The 12516-nt window shown below is 36.2% G+C and overlaps 1 pseudogene; it reads left to right on the top strand.

Annotated features, from left to right (window-relative positions):
• Window positions 1-11631: 11631 nt before the first annotated feature.
• LOC138397321 (small nuclear ribonucleoprotein G pseudogene) lies at window positions 11632-11859 on the top strand (annotated as a pseudogene).
• Window positions 11860-12516: the final 657 nt, after the last annotated feature.

Below are 12516 nucleotides of genomic sequence, written 5' to 3'. Positions count from 1 at the left end.
TAAAACATCAACTTTGGATGCAGCAGCTGTACCTAATATCGAGTATGCTTATATTTGATAGTTGGATTGTGTTATGTGAGGACTTTGGGGTTGGCTTGACCTCTGTCTGAAGGTATGAGAAACCTTGCAACTCATTATTACTAACTGTGTAATCTTAGTCAAAGTACTTCATCCTTCTAAGTTTCCTGGTCTGTAAATTGGGAAAAATAATGCCTAATTCATCATATTGTATAAATTAAATGAGATAATGTTATTAGGCATTTAGAATTATATCTAATACATGGTAAATACTCAATGTTGATTATTATAAGAGGTATAGGTAATACAAAAGGCTTATAAAGTATGACTAGAGAGCTGGGTACACACACATACATATAGTCATGCAACATTATATAATTCCATTCTCATCATCAAACAAAGCCATGAAATCTCAGGGTCTCTTTTATAGATGAAAGAACTTTCTTTTCAAAACTCACATTCTCTAGTATTGTTTGTTATATTTTACAGAGGCATAATAATACCTTATATTAATTTATAAAAATTAAAAAGTTCTTATAATTCTATGATTACAACCTCCTAAAAACAGGGACAAGGTCTATTTGGTTCTACTTATGTAGTATATATGTTTCATATACAACAAGGAACTTCGTGGATGGCTTTGGTAATGTTTGTCTTCTTAAATATTTATAAAAATTGCATTCATTTGGGTTATTAATTAATTAACAAGGTAATTTGAACAATTGACAAGCAAAAGACATTTGTTTCCAAATTTCTAATTCATGTACTATTAATAACAGGGATAATTTAAAAAGTGAATAATACCAAGCAAAGGACATAATTAGTAATTTAGTCATGGCCTTTAAATCAGAACCTTACTGCAGCCTTGAAGAATGAGAAGAGAATGACTCACTTGACAGTGTTCTTGCTTTTGTACCAAAAGGTCCAAGAGCCACAACTCAATTTGTATTATTTCCAGTGGCTGGAGACCTTCAAAGAATCAGAGGGATGATGTAGAAAGATTGTAGGGAATGGAATTTAGAAACACATCCCCATGAAGTTAAGGAATAGAAGGCTGGAAACCCTGAAAAGGCTCCAGTTAATGCCTGGATTGGATGAGTGCTGGTGTAAGTAACCTACTGTGGGTCTACTAGGTTCATCTCCAAGTAGGTGAAAGGATGGCACCAAAAGTACAAATCCCTACAACTATGAGAAATAACAACCCTGCTACTAGCATACACTTAAATATAAGTGATAGCTATTTTGTTGAGTAACACTGATTTATGTGAGCCTGATCTTCCTTCTTCAATCCTCCCAAACTCAAGAGAATGATTTAGATGACAGAGGTATGCTTCCCTCCTTCAGTACATCCATCCCCAGTTCTCAGAGTAAGGCATGTTCCTTAGGTCTCTTCCCCATCACCACTCAGTCCTCATACTCCATCACCACAAAGCTGGCTCCTGAACCCTCCTTTAAAGAACCCCTAAGAAAATGCTGTTTGCTATTTTATCAATAGCTACTTCTATTATGTCATGATTACCACTGAGGTTTTATTCCTCAGAATCTTACCCAAAGGAACTCCTTTGGGTAACTTCCTTACCCAAAGGAACTCAACTAGGAAAAGCTCTTAAAGTCCCACCTCCCTTAATCTGTTTCCAGGCATCATATTAATAAATCACTGTACTTACTCTTCTGGGATCTCTCTTTTGCCATAACAGCCCTGGTATATTAGTTGGCTTGAGGTAGACACATACATTTACACACCACCACCACCACCACCATTCCTTGGGCTACCCAAAGGGGCTGTTAACTTCCAGCAGACTTACTCTTTGAGCACTTGCCCCAATTCCGTTTTCAGGGAGGTGGATTGCCAAAACCAGAGAAGAGTTTCCTGCCCATATGCCATACCTTCCCTTTATTCCAGAGATAGTACTAGATATTTGTGAATTCCTAAAACTCTGGAGAATCCCTGTATACCTTAGTTAGAAAGTTAACACCTTCTCTCCCTCCCTGTCCCAACTTCCTATTAAGTCTAGAAAGTTTTTCTTGGGTTTACATCCCACTCACCCACACTTAGAAAGTATACTTTTGGCTTAGCACCTGATGAGGGCCACCAAATGAAAGGATATTGCTAATTGAAGTCTCCTATTCTTGCCATTTGCACTTTCTTCAGAGAAAATTTTAAAAGTATCACATCTGCTAAAAAATAAATACAAATTATGTTTCTGTCTATTGTTCCTTTGTTCCCAACAGTTTCTGCAAGAAGAGACTTCATTCTATTAGCATCTACTTCACTTCACTGTTAGCACCTCCTGATGTACTTTCTCATGCAATTCAATATCTAGAAAGCAATAGACCCAAGCAGTCTTTCATCACCACAAGGCAATCTTGTTTGGAAGTTTGGAAAAGTTAGTTGAGCTTCCATTTCTATATCTGCAAAAAGGGAATAGATTCTTACCTCACAGGGTATTGTGGGGATTATAAAGTGAATGTGAAATCACTCTGTACCCTAAAAGTATCATAAATATATAAATTTGGGTAATGAAATTTTAATAGGATCTGCAACTCAAAGTCTCCTAGTTGGGTGTCCTGGTTTTCTTAGTTAGTTCTCATTGATTACAAGTAATATAAGCCATATCGAACTAGCTTAAGAGAAATGGAGAAATGTTTTTTTAAGAATGCCATAGTGTCTTTGTGTCAAAAAAAAAAAAAAAAAATAGAGCGGGGAAAACAGCAGAACTATGGAAGAAGGACTTCAGAGGGCCTCACTCTTGCCCTATTCTGTCTGTGCCATTCCAGAATCTGCATGGTCCCTTTAAGAACATGGTGTGAGCACGTGAGGCCTCAGAGTTCTCTGCCTCCAGTGTGCCTGAGTTTGTTTCCAAGGTGTGCACTAGCCTCTTCCCTGGGTCTGTCTTCCCAAGAGTAGAGTGTTTTGCAGGTGTGCCCCTCTGGTCCCAAAACATGGTCAAGTGGTAACTATATGTGGAGATTATGGATGGTGCTCAGATGGAACCCTGAGGTGTCCATGTACCTGCAATGTGTGGCCCTTAGTGGTACTTGATGGAAAAAGGAAAACCCACATATGTTCTCTCCTCTCAAATGTCACTTTTCATTACAGAATTCTGAGGTGTCACAGAAGTTAAAATTTTCAAAACTCACCCCCAGGTTGTTATAAGGTATATTTGTCAAGATAAGAAGATTAAAAATATCTTATTTAATAATTTGTTTTCCTAATTTATGCCTTTCAAATATTTAAAAACGTGCTATAAGGGCCACCATTTGTACTCTTGCTCCTGGTTCCATTAATGTTAGGGATAAGCCAGCTTTTCTTTTGCAAAGGCAACCTGTGTCCCCAGCTCCAAGGTAACAAGCAATAGGCTCAGTCACATGCCGAGAGCAAACTCTAGTCTCTCAGCCTTCATGCTAAATTCCTAGGAGTCAGATTGGTTCAGCTCAAATTGAGGAGGGGAGGAAGACTCCAATCCCTGGACCAATCAATTGAGTACTTTGGAAGTGAGTCTTTTCACAGAAATAAGACTATTCAGAAAGGGACATCTCCCTGCAGTAGAATGGGCAGGTCACAGAGAAATTCAGCTGGGTAGATTGTGTACTGAATATCCACCTGCAGCCAAAATAAATGCAAGTTTTATTTTTCTTATTTCAAGAGGAAAAATGGATGGAAATATGGAAAGTAGTTATATTCCAGTTAGAAGACAAATTGTACCATGCTTTGTTAGTCTTTTTCACAGTTGGCTTTAATAGGAACAATTAATATGAATTATAGTGAAGAAGAAATTTCTGTTAAAGAGAAATTAAAGTTTTTTAACATGTTACTCAATCCTCATCTTCATATATTTTAAAAAGTGATCAGTGTGTTAATACAGGTCTAATACTTTTTTCCTTATTAGAAAATCAAGCTGAAGTGTTTTAAAAACATTCCATTGACTTGTTCTTCCAAATCTCCTTTGTTAAAAAGGAAAAAAAAAAAAAAAAACAACTAACAAACCTAATAAGGTATACAATGTTTCATTAGAAAACACTTGCCAAGCCTTCTAGCTATAGCAGAATGAATACAGTTCATAATTCAGAACTCTAAATGTCCTATTTGAAAAAATACAAAGGACTGGAAACTAGTATTTGCTTTGGATACAAGAAAAACATGTAGAGTAACATTGTTTCAATAATATAATCGCTATGTGACAATATCAAATATGAAAGGAATGAGAAAGTATATTTTCAACCTTTTCTCAAAGAAAAGAAAAGAAGACTTCATCAAAAAAATAAAGGCATACATTGTTATTATTTCCATGTATGTTTCTTCACCTCAAATAACCCTAATGTTACCGTTTATACTTAAACTGAAAGGCCCATCCATTATACCCAAGTCTGAAGCTTAACCTCCTCTGCACTTTATGCAGACAAAATTTCTGCTGATCTCATTTGGCTCCCTAGACAATATACAACCGTCCAGGAGTCATCAGCAATTCTAAACAAAGGCATTATTTGCTCAGGAGCAACAGAGGGCTCATAATTCTCTATCTAAGAGAGGCTTATGAGAAATAATCTAGTTGCAATAGGACATAAAAATGTGGTCTTAAAATGTTTTTGCTTGGATATACAATTAAAGAACACTTAAATACCATGAAGTTGATAAGAATGTAAATTAGTACAACCTCTATGGAAAACAGTATGAAAATTTCTCAAAAAACTAAAAGTAGATCTACCATTCTATCCAGCAAACCCACTACTGGATATCTACCCAAAGGAAAAGTCCTTATATCAAAAAGATATCTGCACTTGTATGTTTATTGTAGCACAATTTACAATAGCAAAGATATGGAATCAACCTAAGTGTCCATCAGTCGATGAATGGACAAAGAACATGTGGTGTATATACATATACCAGGGAACTACTCATCCATAAAAAAGAATGAAATAATGTCTCTTGCAGTAACTTGGATGGAACTGGAGGCCATTATTCTAAGTGAAGTAACACAGGAATGGAAAATCAATTACCACGTGTTCTCACGTACAAATGGGAGCTAAGCTATAGGTTGTATGGAGTGGAATAATAGTCACCGGAGACTCCATGATGGGAGATTGGGAGGGGGGTGAGGGATGAAAAGTTACCTTATGGGTACAATGTACGCTATTCAAGTAATGGAACACTAAAAGTCCAGACTTCACCACTACACAATATATCCACGTAATAAAAATGCACTTGTACCCCCTAAATCTATTGAAGTAATTAATGCCATGAAGTCCCTCAAACATTTTAAATCTAAATATCAAAATTTTTCTCTGCATAAGTTTAAATAGCAGTAGCAAAAGATGCAATTCCAACATATTGTATATTTTGACATTTTAAAAATAAAAATGTTTATACTACTCCTTTAAATGTATCAAAAAGAATGTAAATCCTATAGTTATTTGACACCATCATCACTTATTTTTAAAAAATGTGAACAAATTTTTCTTTGAAAGCTTCTTTTGCTCCTTGAATTCATATTTCCTTTTCACTTCCCTCACAGAATTGTATGTTAATGTATTATATTTTGCACTTTTAGCCTCATACTGATCACCTCCATCATATTTCTTTGCAAAAAAACTATGTATATAAATTGAAATTATGTAAATGACCACAATGGTCTAAGTGTTATATTAAAAGTCATCTAGTCATCATGAGTATTAGCCATCAATTATTGCAAACATCATAAAGTATTGCACATTTGCAGTATGGTGAAGTCAGACGTGAGAGAAATGTAGATCTTTTGAAGTCACGGTGGGAGAAGGGCAGTTGTGAAAGGGAAGGCAGCAAAAGAGAATTACAATGACCTTGACCATGGGGAAATTCTCATGTAGATAAATTTTTTAAAAGAATCAACATGAAAGTTTAATATTAACCCCCTTAAAGTTATGTGTCCAAGTACTCCCTTGGGAATTCTTCTTGTAAACCAGGAATGTGCAGACTTTTGTTTGAAGTTCTTGGGGCTAGATGAATTTACCTAAGGCTACATTTGTGCAACAAGAGCATTTCTTTTACTTAGATTGTTTGCTCCAATAAAAAAAAAATAAAACTTTCTAAAGATGCTTTTATTGAACACTAATGAAAATCTATTTGAAAACAGTATTATTTTTATTTTGACTTGCTTGAGAGGGAGTTGGTAGAGGTTAATGATGAACTAAAACTGTCTTCCTGTCACATCTCTCCTCATGGCCACCTTTAGTCATTAGTTTGGACTACAGAGGCAGGTGGTTCTTTCAACCCTCTGGAGGTCCGAAATTACTCAATGACTAGTCAGCTTAGATTGCTGGCCACTGATGGAGAGAGCTTCTCTCAGGAAAGCTGTATTCTCTTTCATCTTTGTTTGCAAATAGACTCAAAACACATCTGTCTCAAAAATTTTACAGAAAGAAGGAAAGAAGCAGCCAATACATTCCAACATCTTGACTTTTTTAAACCTTTCCTTATAAAGCTATGGCTTCCATGAGCATTTGATCTGTTTTCTAAGTTATTTCAAATGACAGTTTTCCAAATATTTTTCTGCTGTATAATAATGGTAGACAGCTTTCCAGATGGTAATAAGTATGTTCTTGTACCCACTACCTGACCACTCTGCCAATGCCTCTTTTAGGTTGTCAAAACCTGTATTTTTTTAAGATACAGGTTCATTTGCTATAATAGAACCCAAAATAACAGTGGTTTAAACAAAATAGTTTCTTTTCATGTAACAATCTAGGTTTAAGCAGACCTGCGCTGATATAGCAGCTCCATGATATTGGGGACCCAGGCTACTGTTGTCTTATTGCTCTACTGTCCTAAGTAGTTGCCCTCATCAAAGAAGGTTCAGCATCATGTCCCCATCCCAGGCAGTAGGAAGAAGAAAAGATATATAGGGAAGGATGTATCTCTTCCTTTTAAGGATATGACCAGAAGTTGCATACAATACTTATGCTCATACCCATTCCCAAATGCTTGATCATATAGCCACACTTCCCTGCAAGGAAGGCTGAGAAATGTCATTTGCTGGGTGGCCATGTGTCCCAGCTAAAAATTCAACCACGTGGAAATGGCGAGAGGTTGGATATTGGGGACAAATAGCAGGCTCTATTTGCTACAATGTCAGTCAGAAAAGTTATATACATTGCCTCTACAGTGCCAAAGAAGGCATTTGAGCTACTCCTCTATGTTAACTGCAATCACAATAGGTATCACTTCTTCAGGTCGTGTGATATTATCTGTTCAATGATTGTTTTCTGACTAGACTGGCTAATTACGCTTCAAATAATAATTCAAACTGTGTGGGATGGCTACATACCACCAGTTCCAAAGAACTGCCAAAAGTAGATAGAGCAATCTTTTCTCAAAAGAACCATGGCCTGCTTAAAAGAACACTGAAGAAAGTACCCATTTTTCTCAAGCTTTTCTTTGAATTGGACTATCACATCCCGAAAGCAGTTTTTCTCTTTCACTTCCTCCCTATTTTTCTTTCTCTCCCTTTCTTTTTTTCTTTCTCTCCTTCTTCTCCCCCTTAGGTTCATATTTAACAAACAGCTATAAAGTACCTTCTTTGTGCCAGGAACTTTCACGTACTATCCTACTTAAGCTATATAAGAATAATATGAGTTATATATTGTTATTCCCAATCTACAAATAAGGAAATTGAGACTTAGAGTTTACTATCTCAAGATCACATTAGTAAGTTATACAACCACCATCTGATCCTAATTATATTTCCCCACCATACTATGGTAGTGGCTTGTTAGCAACTTCCATGAGGCCGTACATTTCTGTCCCAGCCAGAGGTCAGACAGACAGGTGATATACCTGACCAAGTGGCTTTTTGTAAGAGTGTCAAACATTGCAATCCAATACATCAGAGAAACTAGTAAGTGTATCTGGTTTAAAGAACAATTATAGACCACATGGCAGGTACTGCCTGCTGTCACCCAATATGGATACATTCTTTCTTCCTTAGTACCTGAATCTCTAATTTATCTGAGCACAAAGCTAGCCAACTGCCCTTGCTCCTAGGTATAGCCAGTGTAAGCAAAATTTTTTTGTACACACTATAGAAAATATTCTTAGGGGAAAAAGCATGATCTTCTTCTTTTACTATTTATGAAGGTTGGAATGTAAACATGATTTTGGAACCTGTTATAGGTTAAACAGTTACAACCTCCCTCCCACCAAAAAAAAAAAAAAAAAAAAGATATTGAAGTCCTAACCCCCAGTACTTGTGAATGTGACTTTATTTGGAAAAAAGGTCTTTATAGATTTAATTGAGTTAAGGTGAGGTCAATTAGGGTGGGACTTAATCCAATATGACTGGAAATATAAAACGAAAATTTAAACACATATACAAGGAGAATGGCATGTGAAGGCACAGAGACAGGCACAGAGGGAAGATGATGTAGAGACACACAGAGAAAAGATAGTCATGTGATGACAGAGGCAGAGGTCAGAGTGATGGATCTACAAGGCAAGAAACATCAAGGAGTGCCAGCAAAGAGCAGAAGCTAGAAGAGGCAAGGAAAGATTCTCCCCTACATTGTTCAGAGAGAGCATCACCATGCCAATATCTTGGTTTTGAACTTTTCAGCTTCCAAAACTATAAGACAATAAACCTCTGTTGTTCTGAACCACCCACTTTGTGGTGCTTCATTACGGCAGCCCTAGGAAATTAATCCAGAGCTCAAGCAGCCATGGGCTTGCTATGAGTTGGCATGCCATGGACATCAGAACCCGAGATAGAAGGAGCCTGGGGCCTTGATGACTTCATGGAATAGAGATCTGGACTATCTATCTGTCTGAGAGTTTTACATGACAGAGAAACAAGTGTGAACCTTAAAGCAACTGCTATTTAGGGTGTCTATTACTCACAGATGAACTTAATTCTGATGCAAGCCATATATTAATAATCTCTCCTGCTAGGAACCAAAAAGGCTGTAGCACATAATTCTAGCCTGCATTTAATATTCTGATTCTCCAGAATTTTCTCAGTAGAGATAGTTGGAAATCTGGTAAAGCTAATTATATGTCCTAGCCTTGCCAAAGAAGACAGTAAAATTAAGGTAGTTCTTTAGGATTCCTTGGAACTGGAGGCAAATGCCTCCTGGGTTGAAATTATCGGTTATGATGATTTAAAATAATAGTAGCATAGCATAGTAGATAAAAGCACAGACTGTGACATCAAATAATCCTAGAATCCAATTTCAACTCTACCCCTCACTAGCCAGCTAAGTGATTTTGAATAAAGTATTTTACACCTCAACTTCTCAGGTTTCTCATATAAAAAAAGATGACAAAAGGAGCATGTTAAGGAGTTGCTTAACTGATGATGGAGAACATGAGTGAGAAGATAATCACCTTATAGGATTGTTGAGGAGATTAAAGGAGAAATACACATAAAATGCTTAATATAGTTCCAGACACAAAGTAAGTTCCTTTCCATCCAGGACTTTTCCACGTATATTTTCATGGGTGCTCTCTTAACATATCAAACTCCACCAAAAATATATTCTATATATTCACATTCACTCTTTCATCTCAGCTCAGAATTCATCTCTTCAAAAAATCCTGTCTTTGTCTCCCCTGCAATTAAGTCTCACATCATTTTATGATTTTTGATCATAGCTCTTAGTAAAACTTGATATGGGATAATTGTTAGGGTTATTATTTGCTTGACTTCTGTATTCCCTTCTAGACTAGTGCTACTCAAAGTGTGGTCTACTGACCAGTGCTGGTCTGCAAACTATTTATTACTCGTCCTCCAGGAGATAAATACAGAATCTAAGATTAAGTATTTAGAAACGTTTATAGCAATATGAGATAGTAATCTGAGCTTATATTTTACATGTTCAATATTCTTATTTTGTTTTTTAGGAACTCATTTTTATTATAACCTACAAAAGATCTGTCCACATAATTTTTTAACTTATTTTAATTTATGTTTTATTGACATATAATAATTGTACATATTTATAGGGTATATAGTGATGTCTCCATACACATATAGGTTTCAGATCAGGGTAATTAGCATATTCTTCATCTCAAACATTTAACATTTCTTTGTCTTGGGAACATTCAATATCCTCCTTCTAGCTATTTGAAACTCTATATTATTGTTAAGTATAGTCATCTTACAGTGCTATAGAACACTATATATTTCTCCTATCTAACTGTAATTTTATATCCTTTAACAAATCTCTCCCTATCCCCAACTTCCCCTACACTTCCCAGCCTCTAGTATCCTCTGTTCTGATTTTTATTGCTATGAAATCAACCTTTTTTAGCTTCCACATGTGAATGAGATCATGCAGTGTTTACCTTTCTGTTCCTGGCTTCTTTCACTTAATAAAATATCCTCCAGTTCCATCCATGTTGCTGTGAATGACAGGATTTTACTCCTTTTTATGGCTAACTAGGATTCCACAGTGTATATATACCATATTTTCTTTATCCATTTATCTGTTATTGGACATCTAGGTTGAATTCATATCGTGGCTATGGTGAATAGTGCTGCAATAAACAGGGGAGTGCAATATACTGATTTCCTTTCCTTTGGATATGTGCTCGAATATATGGATCATATGGTAGTTCTATTTGTAGTTTTTTGAGAAACCTCCATACTGTTCTTCATAACTAACTTTTCATTATAGGTAGTTTAAGAAGCACAGTTTAGATCAGGGATCAGCAAACTTTTTCTCTAAAGGGTGAAATAGTAAATATTTTGAGTTTTTCAGGCCACATAGTCTCTGTTGCAACTGTGTAACTCTGCCCTTGTAGCATAAAAGTAGCCATAGACATATATAAATGAATGAATGTGGCTATGCTTCAATAAAACTCTATAGTCAAAAGCACATGGTGGGCCAGATTTGACTAACAGGCTATATAGTTTACCAACACCCATTATAGACTCCCAGGGGGATGGAGATCTCATTTGTTTTATTCTTCATTGTTTCCCCAGTGCCTAAGATATCCCTCACATAGTAGGTAATATTTATTTAATCAGTAAATATTGATTAAAAGATGGTCTGCTCTCTGGTACAGGTTCAGATCTTGCTTGAGTTGATACAGAGAATATATGTCCAAGGCCACCAAAGCCATGGATGACCATGAGAGGGGTGTTAACTGCCTGGTTAACAAGATTTTTAAAAAAAATTATTTTTAATGGATGTTTCAGGGATCAAATTCAGTTACTTGAAGGAAGAAAGGAAGAAGGTGTTGGCAATTGGTGGAGTTTTAAGAAAATTGTGAAAGTTTGGAAGGAAAAGCAGTGGAAGATTTAAAAAAAAGGGGGGCATATAATGTACTGCTTAGCTGGGGTTAGAGAGCATGCGTGAGAGGTGGCAATGACCCAGAGGGCAGCAGTTTCCTCTGTTTAAAAACCTTTGATGTGCAGTTTGAGTTGAAGTCGTAAGTGTGCCTTTCAGTTAGTGTGCATTGTACACACTAAGTGTGAATTTATCAAACTGTACAAAAGCAAATTATGAAACCAAAATGTATATGATTAAATATTAAATAAATAAATAAAACTTAAAAATAAAAATCTTTGATCTTACTGCAGGAGCATGGGGGAGGCTGCAAATTCCATTTCAAGTTAGCTCTGAACCTGCTGAGTAGATACCATGGGCAAAGCTCACCTCCCTGAGTAGGAAAAATTTATGAACAAGAAGTTGTCATTAAAATTAAGTGGCAGACATATCCACAAAACATTATGGCGATTCGATCCCTTTATGAATCTTGTGATAGATGAATGTGTAGTGATCACAACTAGTGGGCAATGGAACAATATTGGAATGTTAGTAATACAAGGAAATATTATCATCATATTAGAGGGCTTGGAGAAAGCATAAATAATGGCTGCGTTCAGCAGATAAATCAATTACTCCCACATGTCCCTCTCCAAAAGGCCTGTTTCACTATGATGTAAAAATCAGTTCATGTACATTCTTCATATTAAACTTTTTTATTAAATTAAAAAAAAACTCTAATTACTCCTAAGATCAGTTCCAAAATCCTTGGATCTATGTATAAAGTTTATCATTTGGTTCCAATCTACATTTCTAGCTATTTCATGCCAAGAACGCCTTTTCCAATGTGTACTGTTTCTAGAACCTCACGGGGACATTCACTGTTTCCCTCAACATACCCTGCACTTTCACCCTCAGTGCCTTTGCTCTAGCTATTTCCTGCCCTACAATGCCTTTCTTTTCCTCTCCATCCAGCACATTCTTATCACTCTTTGAGACCTAGCTCAAACATACTTACACTGTTGAAGCTTTCATGACTCACTTATCCAGGAGACAATTACTCTCTCATTCCACTATGCTTTGCCATTACATTATATCCTAATTATTTGTCTGCATGTCTGCCTTTGTGCTGAGACAGAGAGCTCCTTGAAAGCAACTTCTAATATTCTATTGGCAAAAATGCACAGAGTCCACGATGCTGCATGTAAACCATTATAGCAGTAGTTTGTACTGTATTCTATCTTGCCACGCTAATGTTTT

This window comes from Eulemur rufifrons, chromosome 16 (assembly GCF_041146395.1).
Source record: "Eulemur rufifrons isolate Redbay chromosome 16, OSU_ERuf_1, whole genome shotgun sequence".
Classification (NCBI taxonomy): domain Eukaryota; kingdom Metazoa; phylum Chordata; class Mammalia; order Primates; family Lemuridae; genus Eulemur; species Eulemur rufifrons.
Note: the sequence above shows the minus strand (reverse complement) of the source record. Positions and strands in the feature narration are given on the sequence as shown.